The 20,241-nt window shown below is 44.5% G+C and overlaps 1 protein-coding gene across 1 annotated transcript in view; it reads right to left on the reverse strand.

Annotated features, from left to right (window-relative positions):
* The window catches only part of SYN3 (synapsin III), a 460,653-nt gene extending 449,939 nt beyond the window's left edge, over window positions 1-10,714 (reverse strand). Inside the window, exon 1 of the mRNA XM_082850535.1 lies at window positions 10,705-10,714. The gene's annotated coding sequence lies outside the window, so the exon portion shown is untranslated. The remainder of the gene's footprint in view (window positions 1-10,704) is intronic.
* Window positions 10,715-20,241: the final 9,527 nt, after the last annotated feature.

Consider the following 20,241-nt stretch of genomic DNA (forward strand, 5'->3'; position numbering starts at 1 on the left):
GCAATAAGAATGAACAAACTCTTGACATGCCCAACAACATGAATGAATCTTGAAGACATTATGCTGAGGGAAAGAAGCCAGCCTTCAGAAGGTTACATACTGTATGAGTCTTCTTATATGACATTCTCAAAAGGACAAAACGGTAGTGAAGGAAAGTACAGCTGTAGTTGCCATATGTTAGAAGTGGGGTGTTTGTGGTTACAAAAGGATAGCAGGAAGGAGTTTTTTGATGAAAGAACTTGTCTGTGTCTTCACTGAGGTGTTGGTAGTTCCATGAATCTATACATGTGTCAAAAGTCACAGAACTCTATGCCAAAGCAAAGTCAATTTTATCATATGGCAATTAGAAAAATAAAATGAGTTGAAAGAATAAGTCAAACCATGTAACCGCCTTGTTCGAAACCTCCAACTTAGAATAGAATCCAAACTTCTCTCCACAGCCCATGAGTCCCCACCAGATCTGGTTTCAGGTACCTCTCAGATCACATCTTCTCAAACTCTCCCTTCTTGTGTCTCTCTACCTACCCCGAGGCTCACTCACTATATCCTCTGCCTGGAATTCTTTTCCACAGATATTTCCAAAAACCCATTTTTAAACCTCCTTCATGCCTCTGCTCAAATATCAACTTCTCAGAGAGACCTTCTTTAACTGACTTTTCTATAATGGCATTTCCCCTGCCCTTATACTGTTTCATTTTAATTCATGGCACTCATCGCTAACTGACATCTCACTGGATGTGCTTTATGGTTATTTTCTGTTTCCCCACCAGAATATAAGATCCACAAGGGTAGGAATCTTGTCTGTACCGCTCATCCTCAGCATCTAGGACACTGCCTATCACAAGATAAGAGCTCCATAAATATCTGTTAAATGATTAATGAATAAACCCAAAAGATGAATATTCAATGATGGAATTCCCAATGCTTTGAACTTGGAGACATACTTTGGCTTCTTTGTAGCATCCCTCAAATCACCTGCCCACTTGGCCTCTGAGTAAAGCAGCCCCAGCCCAGAGTATTTAGTTCAGCTATTGGTGCTTTAAAGATGATTTAAGCTCAACATCTCCCTTCTAAGTGCAGCCTTCTGGGTGCTTGGTTAGGTAACTAGCATGAGGATGAGCTAGGACAGGGCAAGGCTGTAAGCACGCTCATTCTTAGAGTAAGGCCACATGGGGTTTCCTACGGGCTTGTAAAAAGCCATCTAGAAGTGGGCATCTACTAATGTGGGCAAAGGAGTTGGAGATGAGATTGAAGAAAGAAAAAATACACCACCTCTCCTCAACACTCTTCCAAGGAGAAGGAATAAATCAGCACTTAAGAGGACACCTACTCTACATGTTCCAGGCACTCTCTAAAGGTTCTTATTTAATCCTCCATCCATCCTGCACGGTGGGGTCTATGGATCCCATTTTCATAAGTGAAAAAACCCAAACACAGAGAGGTTAAGTAACATGCCCAATGTCACACATCTACAGGCAATGGCCGGTGCTTTGAACTCAGGTCTGTGTAGCATCCAACCTCATTCTTTTCCCACTTTGAATTTTAGAAGCAATAGTCAGAGGCATGACGGTGAGCACTGTCCAGAGAAGCCAAACAGACATGCCAACCTCGAGTAGGAAATGCCAGCCTGGACACAGCTGACCAAGTTCTTCACTAAAACTTTTCAAAGACCGGCATCAGCAAGTCTGCTAAAGCAAGCGGCTGAGTACCTTCCAGTAAAAGTGTACTCAGCGTCTGCTCTGTAACTCAGATCAGGGTACCCACATGTATTATCTCATTTAATTTTCATTATCATTTAAAAAGAGTTACCTGTATGAAGTATTAGAGGCTGTTTATCCAAAACAATGGCATAAACCCTGCAAGCAAACACGAACACCTTGAGAATTCTCTATCCCCCCACTTTATGCCAGTTAGAAATTTTGCAGTTACCTTCAAGACAGAGCAGTATGAAACCCCACAACTGCATATAAATTTCATTTTGTGACTTCTTTTAGTCTTGGTCAGTGTGTTACATACTAGTTGGCACAGGAATTATTGTTCAGAGTTGCATACACAAAAACCATGTATAATGCAATTTTGGGGGCAGTGAAAATATTTTCAAAGGTATTTTGGTTATGAATGATTTCCACCCCACACTATGGCTTTGGAATCTAAATATGAGTCAGACGCAGCTCTACTCTACCTCTGGCCTCCTCTCATTCACTCCTACTTGATAGGTAATCAAGAAATCTTAGATCCAGAAAGGAAATCAGAGACTACCAAATGCTACTCTTTGCCAGGGCAGCAATGCCTGAAGGTTACCACACACTTCTGATGACTGTTGTCCTACCCACTGGACCACTGCTACCATCAGCACACTCTTCCTGCATTTACCTGCTACCTGCTCCCCTCCACATCCACCCATGGCTGCTGGCTTTGCTCTCCAGCCCTGCAGAACAATTATAACCCCTCTTTCCTACGATAATCGTTACGATATTTGAAGCCTGCTATTAGGATGATTCTTTCTTAACGTTATAGTTATCAAGAAAAGCGTCACACATCTGCGCTGCCCTTTTTAATAATAACTCGATGGCTTTTATTTCTGGGTGTACATCTCTGCACATCCAAGATACTGACACCCACCTCCCCACAAGGTGGCTCCACTGATTAGGTCCTACATTTTGGGAGCTGTGCCCTGGAAACACACAGCCTAGCTGCGAAGAGGAAGAACGGAGATCTCATGTCATGTGGCAAGTGTTCTTACAGTGGTATAAATTAGGTGCCAGCCACATGCGGAGACAAAGGGTCAGGGCTGCAGCCCCTCCACTGGGAAAGATTGCTGACCTGTGAACTGGACGCTCGTGAAACACAGCTTGCATCCTGAGTCTCTCCAGGGAAGCTGACCAGGTCTCCCGTTTTGCTTGCTTACCAACCTCATCCGTGTCTCAGACACCTGCCTCAACATCAAGCGCACAGTAGGTGCTCAATGAGTCTTACTCCAACCCTCTGGCACTTCAAAAGGGCCTGGAGGTAAGAATAACTAAGTTGAAATGATCCCAAAGTTCTCAAATGAAGGTTTAAACAAACTCTTTACTAATAATACCACTTCAAACACCTAAGGCAAGGAGCCATCCCTGCCATCTGTTGACTCACTGAGTGAGTCAGGTAACCTAACTTCTCTAGACCTTCATTTTCCCAGATATAAATTGTGGGGCCTGGTTCAAAGGATTGTAAAGTCCCTTTCAGATCCAGGGACCACCTGCTGTCCCAGACAGTAAACTGGATAATCCACAATAATCTGGCTGAATTAGTAGATCTGAAAATCAGTGCGTGATTTCTAGTAGAATGAAGAGCACACAAAGAAGCAAAGGTAGATGAGGATTCCAGCTCCAGCCCTCCCGTTATCCTGCCACGTACCGCCATCCCAGTATAGTGACCAGCACAAATACCCCTGTCAACATTCACTGAATGATGATCTTGGGTAAGTCACTGAACTCCTTCAACCTCGATTTTCACATCTTTAGATTGTACATCCCCCCTCCTGCCAGGTCTACTGGGAGGGTTACATGAGTTAAAATGTGTGTGAAGGCCCCAGCACCCAGAGGACACATGCTACGTGTCCCTTTATGCAAACATCCTTTACCCACACCCAATCCACTTAATCAACAGACTCAGACTCTGAGGCTCTTCATGATCCAGAGCACAGACAGCCAGAGAGGAAGGGCTCTAAAAGTCAGCTAGTCCGACCCCCTCCTACCTCTGTGATTGACAATGAGGGAACTGAGGCTCAGAGAGGCACAGTGACTTGCCCAAGAACCTACATGTCAGGCAAAGCCTGACCCAGAACACAGGGTGGCAGACGCCAGGGGTCATACAAGACATGGACAGAAACCTTTGCAGGCTCTGCTCTCCCTAAATAAACTGGGGACACTCCATGTATAACCAAATTCTGAAAAATAAAAACAATGGAACTTTTTATTTACCAATTTGGGGGAGGGCTGCAAGAGAGACGAAGCGTCATAGTTTATCCACGAAATGCAAGGTTTCCCTGAATTCCCTGTGAAATGAGTAGAGTTTCTTGCTAGCAGCCCTTCCCAGTTACTCTGCTCCCGTTTCCCCTCCCCATTTTGACTTTTTTCAGTTTGTACACCTTGGGGCAGACATGCTGCGTTAGGATCCTCTCTGGGCAAGGTGAGAAGCTTCAGGTCAGGGCAGTGACGCATGCCCCCTTACACACAAACAGGAAAATCCTCACAACTGCACTGTCATAATACAAAAATAATTCCCTCCCTCCCACCACCCCTAAGAGCTCCAGCATGGGACAATTAGGAACATGCCCAAATTCACGAAGGCACACCCATAACTCAAGGGTCAGGGATCCAAAGGTCCCCCTAAAAAACACAATCAAAAATCCCTGAGACCATTTAGGTATTTCAGGAGAAATACCTAAGGTTTCAGGAGAAACCTTAGGTATTTCTGGAGAAACCAGAGTCCACCAAGGGCCACTCAGCTGAGTGGGAACACTGAAGAGGAAGCCCAGGCAAGATACAGAAGGGCCCGGGTGACAGCTGGCTCAGGGAGACAGTGCTAACCTGATGCCCCGCCTCCTGCCCCAGACCCCCAGAGAAAAGCATTCCTCTCCCAGAAGCATTTGGCAGAAAGCTACTTCGAGAGCACGCTTGTGGATAGTGCCTGGCCAACACACTCCCCACCAGTGTCTCCCTAATCTAAGCCCCACGTTGTGTTCTTGAGTAAATAGACACACACAGGGAGACCGTCCTGGCCCAGCTCACACCTCACGTGCGGGCAGCTTTGCATGGAGCCTGTGCCTGTTTCCTCCCACTGCCCCAAGGCTCCTCTCCTCCAGGTCCACTCTTCCTTCCAAAACCCGGGGCTTACCTCCCGGTTGCGAGGATCCCACAAGGTTGAACAATGCTCAGAAGCAGGTGGCCGTTTAGCAATTCATCCAGTGGGACCTCTTCGGGTCAGAGCAGCTGGAGCTGTGCCCATCCCCAGTGGCAAGGAGAGACTGCTGCGTGGAACTTTGAAAGGGCTCTCTCTTCCCTAAACAATCCTGATCACCCCCCTCCGGAGTACTATGGAGACATGTGCTCTGCTTAGGAAGAGGTAAGGAGGAAGGTGCAGCTATTTACTGGAAGAAAGGCAGCAGCCAGCTGAGCCACGCTACACACTCACACCTAGCAGAAGAGAAATGGGGAAAAAATAGCTCTATGTGCTGCCACAGAATTATTAACCCTTGGGCTCCAGCTCTACTCCTTACACAGCTGAAGCAAGAGAAACAATACACTTAACCAATAGAGTGCCAGCCAAAGGCATTACATCATCGGTCAGCACCGTCATTGGCTAATAATTCCTAGAAGGCATTATCTGCTTCTAGGTGCTTAACCCTTTTGTGTACATCATAGGAAAGACTTCAAGCATTTGGTCTAAGCCAGTGGTTCCTGGATCTTGCTTTTATCAGGATCATCTGGGGTGCTTTCTAAACATACAGATTGCTATGTTCCACCCCAAACCATCTGAATTAGATTCTTCAGAGGATGCATGGATTTCTATATTTTAAACAGTGTTCAGAGTGTGGAGACCACTGGTCTATTCAGAAAAGCTTCCTCTCCAAAAGATAAATGAGACGACGTTTTTCTGAGCATTTATTGTGTGCCCAATACGTTACTACATCATCTCATTTACTTCCTGCACTGAGCAGTGGATGTGACTGGCTCAATTTCACAGGTGTAGAAAGTAAGGTTCAGGGACTAAGTCATTTGCTCAGAGATGGAGCCCGGCTTTGAAAGCCAGGCTGTTTGCACCATACCTTGCTACTCCTTTGAAGCTTCCACTTGAAATCAAACCGAGCTATTTGTCTACTTATTGCCTCCAGGGTTATAGAAAAGACAGACATTCTGGATGAGCTGGAAAATGCCAGTAACATGTGAAGAACTGGGGAGTGAAAAGAATAGGGAATTCCCATAGCAGGTGTTCAGGGATCATGAACCTTCCAGAGAATCATTCTCTTTCTCAGGCTCAGTTCTTTTGCTTCTGCTACAGATCTCTGCTTAGCTGTCACTTTCTCTAGGAAGCCTCCTCCCATCCCCAAATCTAGGACAGACGCCCCTGCTCCAGGCTCCTATGGTCCCCTGTATCAGTGGACTGCAGCTGCTTGTTTACTAGGTAAATTCCACAAGATTAGAGCCATTTCTACCTTCACCAACATATGCCCAGCACAGTGCCTGCCACATGTGAGTACTCAATCATGACTGTGGAAAGAAAGAAAGAAAGAAAGGAGGGAAGGAGGGAGGATGGAAGGAGAGAGGCAGGAGGGAGGAAGGGAGGGAAGGTCTTTGCTGAAGTTCTAAATAGCATCACGCTGAGGTGTGAAAGGCAAAGGACTGGAAGCCAGGGGAAAGACAGGAACAAATTGTCTGACCTTGGGCAAGTTCATTCTTAGGGGGCCTTGGTTTCCTCACCTGAAAATGAGAACAGGAGCACCTTCCTCATAGGCAGTTATGAGGATCAAATTAAAGAATGATCCAGGCTCGGATGTGCTCCTCTACACTCTCTCTCTCCCTAGATTCCACCTATTTTACTGGCTGACATCTAAGTGCTGACAACTCCCTTATTTATTTCTCCAGTCCAGATGTCCCCCCTAGGCTCTGTGTGGATGTCTTCCAGGCCATCTCCAAGAGAGCATGTGGATTTTCTCCCCTGACCACAGCCTGTTCCGCATCTCCACTCTCTGGTGCTCCCATCCACCAATCTTTTTTTTTTTTTTTTTTTTTTTTTTTTTGGTAATTGGGGTGAAATTCGTATAAAGTAAAATTAACCTTTTGAAAGTATACGACTCAGTAGCATTTAATACATTCACAATATTCTGCAACCACCACCTCTACCTAGTACCAAAACATTTTCATCACCCTAAAAGGAAACCACTTACCCTTTACACAGTCATGCCCCACTTAGCCTTCTTCCCTCTCTGCACAAGCCCCTGGCCAACACCAACCTGATTTCTGTCTCTGTGGGTTTGCCTATTCTGAATACTTCATATAAATAGAATCATGTAATATGTGACCTTTTGTGTCTGGCTTTTTTCACTTAGCATGTTTTCAAGGGTCATTCACATGGTAGCATGTATCAGTACATCATTCCTTTTTATGGCTGAGTAATATTCCATTGTAAGTATTTACCACATTTTGTTTATCCATTACCCTGTTGATGGACATCTGACATCCACCCAATCTTGAACCATAAACCTGGGGGGTCATCCTTGACCCTTCCCTTTCCCATATTCCTGACACGTAATGTATCAGCAAGTCCTGTCCATTTAACACCCCAAATACAGCTCCAATTCTTCTACTTTTCCAACACTATTGCTAGCCTGCAGCCAGGATACCAACACCTCTCTCACCAAACTCCCCATTTGTGACAAGGTCCCATTCTTCTCCCTACTCTGTTTTTCACCTGGTAGCTGCATAAACACCATCACCCATTCACTTCAGCAATATTTACTGAGCACTTTTCTTCACAGAGCTTGCCTGCCAGAGGCATGACAGACAACAAACAATTATATACTGTATTTATAACGCCAGGTCATTACTAGGCTTAAAATCCCTCACTGACTTTTCATTGCACTTTCAGTAAAATCCAAGCTCAGCATGGCCTTCCAAGGCACCATCTATTTCTCCAAATTCATCTCAGGTTGCTCCCCAATCATGCCATGCTCCATTCCTCCACCTCGTGGTCCTTGAACAAGCTGTTCTCTCTGCCTCTTGACCTTGGCATTGCTGGATCTTCCTCATCCCTTAGATCTCAGTGTAAATATCTCTTACTGGTGATACCACTCTTCTAAGCAGATCTACCCTTCATTCACTTCACTCATTCAATAAATACATGCTAAACACTGTGCTAGGATAAAGTGATGTATGATCTCCTGGAGCCTTCAGTCTAGTGGGGACGACCAATGACAGGGAAGTAAATAAAATGTATAAGCAAGTGTGATGAAGGGGGAGTAAAAGAGAGGGGAACTGCTTTTCACAGGATGGTCCAAAAGGCCTTTTTGAGGTGGTTATATTGAAACCGAAGGGTGAGAAAGAGTCAATTGGGAAGACAGCCTGTTACTCTCCATCACACCCTGGCTATGCAACGGTCCATCCTTCAATGTTTGCTTTGGAGGAATCAAAGCATTTAATGTCAGTCTCTGTCTACCCTAACAGACAGAACTGTATTCCCAGCGCCTAGGACAGTGCCGACCATTTAGGAGACACTCAATGTGCATTGATGACTTAATTATTAATTACTTAATCAATCCACCTATGAAATCACTGCATAGACTGTAACAAGTCATTATCATTTTTGCTGTTGTCGTTATTGTTATTATTTTGTGGCAAAAGGACACCTACTCTGTTGGGTTTTAGAAAACACTAACTGTACATGTAACTGTAAAATAAGAATAAAAGTACCTAAGTTGGAGTATTACTGGGTAGCTAGGAGAGAATGCATATGCAAAACAGACACTCAATAGTAGTCATTGTGGCCATTATCATGAAAGGTTCTTTCCTCACAGAAGCTGATCTACTCAATTCAAACTCCAAAATCCATTTTCAGGCACAGGCAAGAAGTTTAAAGATGAGAAAAGGAACACTTCTTAAATGCCTGTTCTGCACTGCGCACCTTCTGTCAGTCATCTCAGCCACTTCCCAAGCCCATGCTGTAAGGTGGCTGCCGTGCTACAGTTCTCGGTCCCCCCAAGACCGAGGCACCACTTACTCCCTTGTGCCGGCTGCTGGGAGTGTTGGCTATGCATGGCTCCCAGCTGAGTTCTGCTTCAGGAACTGTCCTGCTGAAGGACAGCCAAAGTTGTGCCCCCTGCCCTGGGGGCAGCCTGCCCCCACTGGCTGGTCAACATGGGGTTTCAAAGGCCTGGCCCCATGCCTCAGAAGATCCACTGAGGCCTCTCTTGCTCTGCATCACAGACCAACTTCTCCCTCTGCCCCATCCTGCTTCCCTCACCACCCCCTCCCTTGGAGACGGAGACCATTCCCCAAGAATCCTCCTACACACAACTCTCAGAGCCTCCAAGTCTTTTTCCAGGGAACCCAACCGATGACAGGTGGGGATGATGACTTCCTTTTAAGTCAGAAAACTGAGGTTCAGAAAGGTTGATAATGTCCCCAAGACACATGGTTAAAGTGACTTTCGGGTTTGACTCCCCGGCAAGACCTTGCTCTTCACGACAGCCTCTAACAGCTGAGGCTGTGTCTCTGTGAAGCAGAAGGAGGAGCCCAGGGAGAGGGGAAACCACATCAGAAAGGGCAGGCAGAGGTACCCTTCACAGTCCTCCAGGGGGCATCCCTGATGACAAGGTCCAGGTCAAAGCCTCCAGAAACAATATAAAAATGATCTGCAGGTTGCAGAGGCAAGCAATCACATGGGCAACATCTCCCTGCCTGAATGATCCATGCCTGGAAGCCAGGGAGCAGGGCTCCTGGGCAGATGGGGCTGCCTTTAGGATCGGAGTATTTGCAGCCTCATCCAAAATATGAACTACAACTTACCAGCTTTCTACTGCTCCAGTCTCCGTCCACTTTCCACAGAGCCGCCAGAATTCTTCCACTGCCCTTCTTGACCCCAGGACAATATTCTATATAGTCTAAGGCTGCATTTTAAGTTCTGTGCATGTTTTAGCTCCTGCCATGTTAACAGCTCGTTTCCTACCCACCTTTTGTGGTCCTATTTGATTAGCTGATACAGGATTATCTGATGTTCTAAGTCAGGATACTGGCCTTTTTCAGTTTCTTTACCTTTGCACAGGAAAATCTATCTGGAATTCCTGCTATCCCATCACACACACACACACACACACACACACACACACACACACACACACCAGTCCACACAGCTTTCAGCCTGGCAAACCCTCCTACTCCTCCAGTCCCCACTCAATAGTCACCTCCTCTCAGACACCTTCCTGGCTTGCTCATGGTCCTCCCCTCCCCTCCCCTCCCCTCCCCTCCCCTCCCGTAACATCCCCTGTACTACAGCGCACTGTAATTGTTCCTCGTATTGTCCTTCTTAGCCCCAGGAGCTCCTCCAAGGCACTTCTTCCTGACGCTAGGGCTTAGCACAGTGTCTGTCACGCAATAGGACCCCAATAAATGCTGAATAAATACACGGGGCGCTGCATAAAGTGCTAGTCTCTCTGCTCTTAGCTTGGCCAGAAAACCGCTCTGAGATTTCTCCTGAGTTCCAGGAGACCTGGAAATAGGAAATGGCTTGACAAATCTGACTCCTAGCCCCGGGGCAACAGGTCAGGAGGCGTCTGAAGACCTAGGCAGAGCAAAGTCCGGCCCCTGCGGTCGCCAGCTACCCGCAAGCTCTTCCCTGGGCCCCGGCGCTGGGTGGAGATTCTCTTGGAAGCCACTGTCCTGAGACCCTCTGGCTCCCGGGCCCCTCAGGCATCCCCGCACGAGGACCTGTCTATCCCAGGGTCGGCCCCGGGACCAGGCAGCAGCAGCCCGGGGAGGCAGCGTGGCGCGGCGGCTCCTCGCCTCCCTGCCGGGCCCCTCCGCGCGCCGGCATCCCGCGGCACACAGCCGGAGCGCCCGGGGACTCAGCCTGGCGCCAGGACGCCACCAACAGCCCCGGCGGGAAGTGGCGGGGACTCCCTGCTGCCAGAAAACCCACAAAGTCTACTTCGCTGCGGGCTCTGCTTACCGTGCGAGCCACCAGGAATCAAGAGCTGGGTGGGTGCCTATGCCGCGGCGCCCGCCTGCTGATCCGCTCGGGTCCGGGAACTCAACCTCCGCCCGCCACCGCGCGCTAGCGTCTCCTCTCGGCCGCCCGGCCTCCCCGCGCCGCAGCGCCCCATTGGCTCGGGCAGCCAGGCCCCGCCCACAGGAGGCTCCAGCCCTGCCGCCCCTTCTGCCTTCACCCACCCAGCTCCTCGTCTCTTCAAGCCGGAAAAGTACTTCTAGACTCAGCTCTCACACGGCTCAGGCAGCCGAGAAAGGTAATAATTCTCCATCCCAAGAACGTCTAGACGCCCCTCGGGGAGTGTGAAGAGTGCAGAATCCCTGGAAGCCAGCTTTGAGAAAGTCACTTGACCTCCCTGGCCCTCAAGAGGCTCCTTCAGAAATCCCACCGCAAATGTCTCAGGCAGTGTGCTAGGCACTTAACGCCAGGGGTGCATGGGGAAACTAGACAAAGTCTCTCGCCCACATGGACTTTGCGTGAGGTAGGGGTTGGGGAGGCTATATGCAAATAAACACATAAAAAGATAATGTCAGATTGTTGTGAGCATTATGGGTGGGGGTGATTAAGAAAGGGAGCCGGGGATGCTATAAATGGGATGGTCCCGGAGGCCACTTTGAACCAGGAGATGGAGAATAAAAGCGATTCCAGGGCTGGAGGAAGAGCATTGAGGACAGGGGGCAGCAAATGCTCCGTGGTTCTGAGGCTGGAACTGTATTCTAGGATGGCCCAGTGCACTGAGCAGGCGGAGAGTGGGCCATGGCCAGAGAGGTGGACGGAAGCTAAGTAACCCAGAGCCGTGTGCGCCAGAGTGAGGAGCTCCAGTTTCGTGGTAAGGACAAAAATAAGCCAGTGAAGGGTTTTGAGCGGGACTGTGACAGTTTTAAAAGACCACTCTGGCTTTTTGTGTGGAGAATGGATTTTAGAAGAGAAAGAATGGAAGCAAGGCGACCAGTTAGGAGGTGTCTTAGTCTTATTCTGCTTGTGCTGCCATAACAGAATACTATAGACTGTGTGGCTTAAACAAAGAAATATATTTTCTCGCAGTTTTGGAAGCTAGAGGTCCAAGATCAAGGCACCAGCAGGGTCAGTTTCTGGTGAGAGCTCTCATGCTGCCTTGTAGACTGTTGCCTTCTCCCTATGTCCTCACATGGTGGGTAGAGACAGAGCAAGCTCTCTGGTATCTCTCCTTCTAAGGACACTAATCCTATTGTGAGGTCCCCATCCCCATCATCTCATCTAAACCTGATTACCTACCAAAGGCCCCATCTCCAAATATCATCACACTATGGGTTCGGTATGAATGGGGGGCCGGGGGCTGGTACATAATTCAGTGCATAGCAAAGAGGCTATTACAGAAGTCCAAGCAAGCGATGATGGGGGCTTAGACCAAGGCGGTGACAGCAGAGATGGGGAGAGTGGCCTGATTGAAATACATTTTGAGAGTATCATGAAAAGGTTTGATGATTGATTGGATTTAGGGGATGAGGAAATGGATGAATGAAGAATGACTCCTAGGTGTTTACCTTGAGCTACCCATGGGATAATGGTGCTATTGCCAACATGGGGAAGACTACAGAGGAACAGGCTGGAGGCAGAGGGAAATGAAGGCTCTCTTGTTGACATTCGAGCGACCTGTTAGACATCCTATAACAACAATGCCAGGCTCTCTTCAAATGTTTTCACATATATTAACAATTGTCTGTATAATTCTCATAATAACGATATGGCGGAAAAGTACTCTCACTGTCCCCATATGACAGATCAGAAAATGAAGGCACTGAAAGGTTAAGCGACTTGCCCAAGGTGGGTGGCTGGATATACAAGTCCAGAGCACAGGCAAGTGTCTGTGGCTGGAGATGTGCATTGGGGTGCCCTGACCTGGGCTGTGTGGAATCACCTAGAGAGAGCATGCAGTGTGAGAAGAGAGGAGAAACAAGGGCTGAGCCTTTGCAAGGTTCTCTTCCAATGTCTTCCACTTATTGCACGGTCACCTTTACTCAGCGACCTCAGTCCATAAGAAGGAGTGACGCAACTTTAGTAACTAAGACCGAATAAGACTAGCTCAGGGATCGCACACTCTAATACCAATGGGGACAGGCAGTAATGTAGCAAGCGAAGTTGGCAGGGTGTGATAGAACAGGGAGGGATGGGGGCTGTGGCACACTGAGGTGTGCCCACCTGTCTAAGGAGCAGTCATTACTTTGCAAGAGCTGGGTTTTGCCATGGGGGAACATGGACCCTGAGTTGCCAGATGATCTGATTTTTATTAAGGAGCCAGAAATTCAGATTATGTTGAATCTCCAGATTTTTTAATTTGGCAATTAATTTAATTCTAATTTGGCCAGGACTGTTGGGCAAAATCAAACCTATGTATGGGGTAGGATTTGCTCCTTTCGCCACTACTTATCACTTCTGGATTAGATAATATCTCAGGTCCTTCAAGAAACTTCCTGAATGGTTTCTGTCCAGACACAGTTGGTGACAATAGTTGGACATAAGAGGACCAAGGAAATCTCAACTCAGGGAGCATAGCATAGTCTTTGATGGCATTTGGCCAGTCTCTGCCTTGACCCACCTGGCATATCATTTTCTAAGCCTCAGTTTCCCCCCTTGTAAAATGAGGAGCTCAGAGTAGTGCTCCTCCAAGACTCCTCCCAACTCTAACATTTGGAGTTATATCATAACAATAGTTTTTTTAAATATTGGTTTTCAAATAGGCACAGGAAACTTACTTGGGGAAAAATGGAAAGGGTGTTCTTGTCTGGGTCTATAAATTCAAAAGACCTCACTAGTGTCAGTTTTAAACAAAGAAGAAAAGAGGAAACAGGGAGTGAGATAGAGGTTTAGTTGAGAAACCAGGCAAATTTTGGCAAAGAAAATTATTTTTTTATTGTGCTATAAGAAAAAAAAGCAATTAGATACAGGAATGCTTAATAACCATTATTGAAAACTCAATGTATTGTAGCCAGTCCTCTCTATATATCACCAAGGGTTTTGCAGTAATGAGATTCTCCTGTCATGTATTGAAGGTCAGCTACACTCTAGCATTATTTATTCTTATGTGCTGAGCTTATATAATGAAAAGAGCCTGAAGACAGATAATTGCTCTCCGTAGCATCAGTCCCTTCTGTCCCCACCTGAGACACGGTTTAAAGCTGCAGAAACAGCTTATGATTTTATAAACCACTGGGTTTTGTGTAGCAGAGTGAACATGGGGTTGAGAGCCAGGAGACCTGACACACAGTCATTGAATAACCTCTCTGAACCTTCTCCATCAGTAAAATGACTACTGGACAAAGGTGGCTGTCCTAGAAGATATTTGTATTCATACCTCCACATTTCTTTGGAGGGAATTTTTCGTTCTGTGAGGACCTGGTAATTCCCAGGGCCAGATCCTTCCACAATTCTCCGCCTCTCAATCCCCCAGAATTCTTCAGGAAGAGATGTCGTCTAAGTTGGGCCAATTATATGCTCATTTCTGGGGCTTTGTCTCTCCAGAAAGTAGCAAGGATGGAGAGAAAGAGATTGGCCATGAGATTGATCAGAGTGACGGTGGCGGCAGCAGCAGCATCGTGAAGAGGCTGGACCAGTGGTTGCTACTCAGTCATGAATCTTGTTGGCCAACCTCCAGAATTCCCCTGGTTTCTGCCAGTTTTTCATGCCTGTGCCTTCATGCCATTCCTGTCACCCATCCAAATTTAGTTTGTCAATCTCCCATCTCTGCTAAATTTCCTACTTGTGTTAGCAGTTCAAATTGTTTATCTTGCTTTTAACCAAGACTCCTGATGGATCCAGGAAGGAGAGAAACGTATTGCATCACAGGACACTTTCCCCAAGGGGAACAGTTCAGCCCAGTAATGTGCATAGGTGTGGATGCACACACGGTGACAGGTAAACATTCTCCTACCACTCATTAAGAAATCCAGCTCCACAGGGCAGTGGTAGTGAAAGGGTTTTTTTTTTTAACATCTTTATTGGAGTATAATTCCTTTACAGTGGTGTGTTAGTTTCTGCTGTATAACAAAGTGAATCAGCCATACATAATATATCAGATATACATCCCCATATCTCCTCCCTCTTGCATCTCCCTCCCATCCTCCCTATCCCACCCCTCTAGGTGGTCTACAAAGCACCAAGCTGATCTCCCTGTGCTATGCAGCTGCTTCCCACTAGCTATCTATTTTACATTTGGTAGTGGATATATGTCTATGCCACTCTCTCACTTCATCGCAGCTTACCCTTCCCCATCCCCGGGTCCTCAAGTCCATTATCTATGTCTGCGTTTTTATTCCTGTCCTGCCCCTATGTTCTTCAGAACCATTTTTAATTTTTTTTAACATTCCATATATATGTGTTAGCATACGGTATTTGTTTTTCTCTTTCTGAATTACTTCACTCTGTATGACTGACTCTAGGTCCATCCACCTCACTACAAATAACTCAATTTTGTTTCTTTTTATGGCTGAGTAATATTCCATTGTATATATGTGCCACATCTTCTTTATCCATTCATCTGTCAGTGGACACTTAGATTGCTTCCATGTCCTGGCTATTGTAAATGGAGTTGCAATGAACACTGTGGTACATGACTCTTTTTGAATTATGGTTTTCTCAGGGTATATGCCCGGTAGTGAGATTGCTGGGTCATATGGTAGTTCTCTTTTTAGTTTTTTTAGGAACCTCCATACTGTTCTCCATAGTGGCTGTATCAATTTACATTCCCACCAACAGTACATGAGGATTCCCTTTTCTGCACACGCTCTCCAGCATTTGTTTGTAGATTTTTTGATGACGGCCGTTCTGACTGGTGTGAGGTGATACCTCATTGTAGTTTTGATTTGCATTTCTCTAATGATTAGTGATGTTGAGCATCCTTTCATGTGTTTGTTGGCAATCTGTATGTCTTCTTTGGAGAAATGGCTATTTAGGTCTTCTGCCCATTTTTGGATTGGGTTGTTTGTTTTTTTGTTATTGAGCTGCAAGAGCTGCTTGTAAATTTTGGAGATTAATCCTTTGTCAGTTCCTTCATTTGCAAGTATTTTCTACCATTCTGAGGGTTGTCTTTTCATCTTGTTTATGTTTTCCTTTCCTGTGCAAAAGCTTTTACGTTTCCTTAGGTCCCATTTGTTTATTTTTGTTTTTACTTCCATTTCTCTAGTAGATGGGTCAAAAAGGATCTTGCTGTGATTTATGTCATAGAGTGTTCTGCCTATGTTTTTCTCTAAGAGTTTGACAGCGTCTGGGCTTACATTTAGGTCTTTAATCCGTTTTGAGTTTATTTTTGTGTATGGTGTTAGGGAGTGTTCTAATTTCATTCTTTTACATGTAGCTGTTCAGTTTTCCCAGCACCACTTATTGAAGAGGCTGTCTTTTCTCCATTGTAGAGTCTTGCCTCCTTTATCAAAAATAAGGTGACCATATGTGCGTGGATTTATCTCTGGGCTTTCTGTCCTGTTCCATTGATCTATCTTTCTGTTTTTGTGCCAGTACCATACTATCTTGATTACTGTAGCTTTGTAGTATAGTCTGAAGTCAGGGAGCCTGATTCCTCCAGCTCTGTTTTTCTTTCTCAAGATTGCTTTGGCTATTCGGAGTCTTTTGTGTTTCCATACAAATTGTGAAATTTTTTGTTCTACTTCTGTGAAAAATGCCAGTGGTAGTTTGATAGGGATTGCACTGAATCTGTAGATTGCTCTGGGTAGTGCACTTATTTTCATAATGTTGATTCTTCCAATCCAAGAACATGGTATATCTCTCCATCTATTTGTATCATCTTTAATTTCTTCCATCAGTATCTTATAGTTTTCTGCATACAGGTCTTTTGTCTCCTTAGGTAGGTTTATTCCTAGGTATTTTATTCTTTTTGTTGCAATGGTAAATGGGAGTGTTTCCTTAATTTCTCTTTCAGATTTTTCATCATTAGTGTATAGGAATGCCAGAGATTTCTGTGCATTGATTTTTTATCCTGCAACTCTACCAAATTTATTGATTAGCTCTAGTAGTTTTCTGGTAGCATCTTTAGGATTCTCTATGTATAATATCATGTCATCTGCAAACAGTGACAGCTTTACTTCTTCTTTTCTGATTTGGATTCCTTTTATTTCTATTTCTTCTCTGACTGCTGTGGCTAAAACTTCCAAAACTTGGTTGAATAATAGTGGTGAGAGTGCACATCCTTGTCTTATTTCTGATCTTAGAGGAAATGGTTTCAGTTTTTCACCATTGAGAATGATGTTGACTGTTGGTTTGTCATATATGGCCTTTATTATGTTGAGGTAAGTTCCCTCTATACCTACTTTCTGGAGGATTTTTCTCATAAAGGGGTGTTGAATTTTGTCAAAAGATTTTTCTTCATCTATTGAGATGATCATATGGTTTTTCTCCTTCAATTTGTTAATATGGTTTATCACATTGATGGATTGGCATATATTGAAGAATCCTTGATTTCCGGGGATAAACCCTGCTTGATCTTGGTGTACGATCCTTTTAATGTGCTGTTGGATTCTGTTTGCTAGTATTTTGTTGAGGATTTTTGCTTCTGTGTTCATCAGTGATATTGGCCTATAGTTTTCTTTCTTTGTGACATCTTTGTCTGGTTTTGGTATCAGGGTGATGGTGGCCTCATAAAATGAGTTTGGGAGTGTTCTTCCCTCTGCTAGATTTTGGAAGAGTTTGAGAAAGATAGGTGTTAGCTTTTTAAATGTTTGATAGAATCCGCCTGTGAAGCCATCTGGTCCTGAACTTTTGTTAGTTGGAAGATTTTTAATCACAGTCTCAATTTCAGTGCTTGTGATTGGTCTGTTCATGTTTTCTATTTCTTCCTGGTTCAGTCTCGGAAGATTGTGCTTTTCTAAGAATTTGTGCATTTCTTTCAAGTTGTCCATTTTCTTCACATATAGTTGCTTGTAGTAATCTCTCATGATCCTTTGTATTTCTGCAGTGTCAGTTGTTACTTCTCCTTTCTCATTTCTAATTCTATTGATTTGAGTCTTCTCCCTTTTTTTCTTGATGAGTCTGGCTAATGGTTTATCAATTTTGTTTATTTATTCCAAGAACCAGCTTTTAGTTTTATTGATCTTTGCTACTGTTTCCTTCATTTCTTTTTCTTTTATTTCTGATCTGATCTTTATGACTTCTTTCCTCCTGCTAACTTTGGGGGTTTTTTGTTCTTTCTCTCATTGCTTTAGGTATAAGGTTAGATTGTTTATTTGAGCTGTTTCTTGTTTCTTGAGGTAGGATTGTATTACTATAAACTTCCCTCTTAGAACTGCTTTTGCTGCATCCCATAGGTTTTGGGTCATCATGTTTTCATTGTCATTTGTTTCTAGGTATTTTTTGATTTCCTCTTTGATTTCTTCAGTGATCTCTTGGCTATTTAATAGTGTATTGTTTAGCCTCCATGAGTTTGTATTTTTTCCAGATTTTTTTTTCCTGTAATTGATATCTAGTCTCATAGAGTTGTGGTTGGAAAAGATACTTGATATGATTTCCATTTTCTTAAATTTACCAAGGCTTGCTTTGTGACGGGAGATATGATCTATCCTGGAGAATGTTCCATGAGGACTTGAGAAGAAAGTGTATTCTGTTGTTTTTGGATGGAATGTCCTATAAATATCAGTTAGGTCCATCTTGTTTAATGTGTCATTTAAAGCTTGTGATTCTGTATTTATTTTCATTTTGGATGATCTGTCCATTAGTGAAAGTGGGGTGTTAAAGTCCCCTCCTATGATTGTGTTACTGTTGATTGCCCCTTTTATGGCTGTTAGCATTAGCCTTATGCGTGAGGTGCTCCTATGTTTGGTGCATAAATATTTACAATTGTTATGTCTTCTTCTTGGATTGATCCCTTGATCATTATGTAGTGTCCTTCTATGTCTCTTGTGATAGTCTTTATTTTAAAGTCTATTTTGTCCGATATGAGAATTGCTACTCCAGCTTTCTTTTGATTTCCATTTGCATGGAATATCTTTTTCCATCCCCTCACTTTCAGTCTGTATGTGTCCCTAGGTCTGAAGTGGGTCTCTTGTAGACAGCATATATACAGGTCTTGTTTTTATATCCATTCAGCCAGTCTATGTCTTTTGGTTGGAGCATTTAATCCATTTACATTTAAGGTAGTTATCGATATGTGTTTTCCTATTACCATTTTCTTAATTGTTTTGGGTTTGTTATTGTAGGTCTTTTCCTTCTCTTGTGTTTCCTGCCTAGAGAAGTTCCTTTGGGCTTCCCTGGTGGTGCAGTGGTTGAGAGTCCACCTGCCGATGCAGGGGATGTGGGTTCGTGCCCCGGTCCGGGAGGATCCCACATGCTGCAGAGCAACCTGGCCCGTGAGCTTGTGCGTCCAGAGCCTGTGCTCCGCAACGGGAGAGGCCACAACAGTGAGAGGCCTGTGTACCACCAAAAAAAAAAAAAAAAGAGAGAAGTTCCTTTAGCATTTGTGGCAAAGCTGGTTTGGTGGTGCTGAATTCTCTTAGCTTTTGCTTGTCTGTAAAGGTTTTAATTTCTCCATCAAATCTGAATGAGATCCTTGCTGGGTAGAGTAATCTTGGTTTTAGGTTTTTCCCTTTCATCACTTTAAATATGTCCTGCCAGTCCCTTCTGGCTTGCAGAGTTTCTGCTGAAAGATCAGCTGTTAACCTTATGGGGATTCCCCTGTATGTTATTTGTTGTTTTTCCCTTGATGCTTTTAATATTTTTCTTTGTATTTAATTTAGGATAGTTTGATTAATATGTGTCTTGACATGTTTCTCCTTGTATTCATCCTGTATGGGACTGTCTGCGCTTCCTGGACTTGATTGACTATTTCCTTTTCCATTTTAGGGAAGTTTTCAACTATAATCCCTTCAAATATTTTGTCAGTCCCTTTCTTTTTCTCTTCTTCTGGGACCCTTATAATTTGAATGTTGATGTGTTTAATGTTGTCCCAGAGGTCTCTGAGACTGTCCTCAGTTCTTTTCATTCTTTTTTCTTTATTCTGCTCTGCGGTAGTTATTTCCACTCTTTTATCTTCCAGGTCACTTATCTGTTCTTCTGCCTCAGTTACTCAGCTTTTGATTCCTTCTAGAGAATTTTTAATTTCATTTATTGTGTTGTTCATCATTGTTTGTTTGCTCTTTAGTTCTAGATCCTTGTTAAATGTTTTCTATATTTTCTCCCTTCTATTTCCAAGATTTTGGATCATCTTTACTATCATTACTCTGAATTCTTTTTCAGGTAGACTGCCTATTTCCTCTTCATTTGTTTTGTCTGGTGGGTTTTTACCTTGCTCCTTCATCTGCTGTGTATTTCTCTGTCTTCTCATTTTGCTTAACTTACTGTGTTTGGGGTCTCCTTTTCTCAGGCTGCAGGTTCGTAGTTCCTGTTGTTTTTGGTGTCTCTCCCCAGTGGATAAGGTTGGTTCAGTGGGTTGTGTAGGCTTCCTGGTGGAGGGGACTGGTACCTATGTTCTAGTGGATGAGGCTGGATATTGTCTTTCTGGTGGGCAGGGCCGCGTCCGGT

The sequence above is a fragment of the Leucopleurus acutus genome (assembly GCF_964270905.1).
Source record: "Leucopleurus acutus genome assembly, chromosome: 11".
In the NCBI taxonomy this organism is placed as follows: domain Eukaryota; kingdom Metazoa; phylum Chordata; class Mammalia; order Artiodactyla; family Delphinidae; genus Leucopleurus; species Leucopleurus acutus.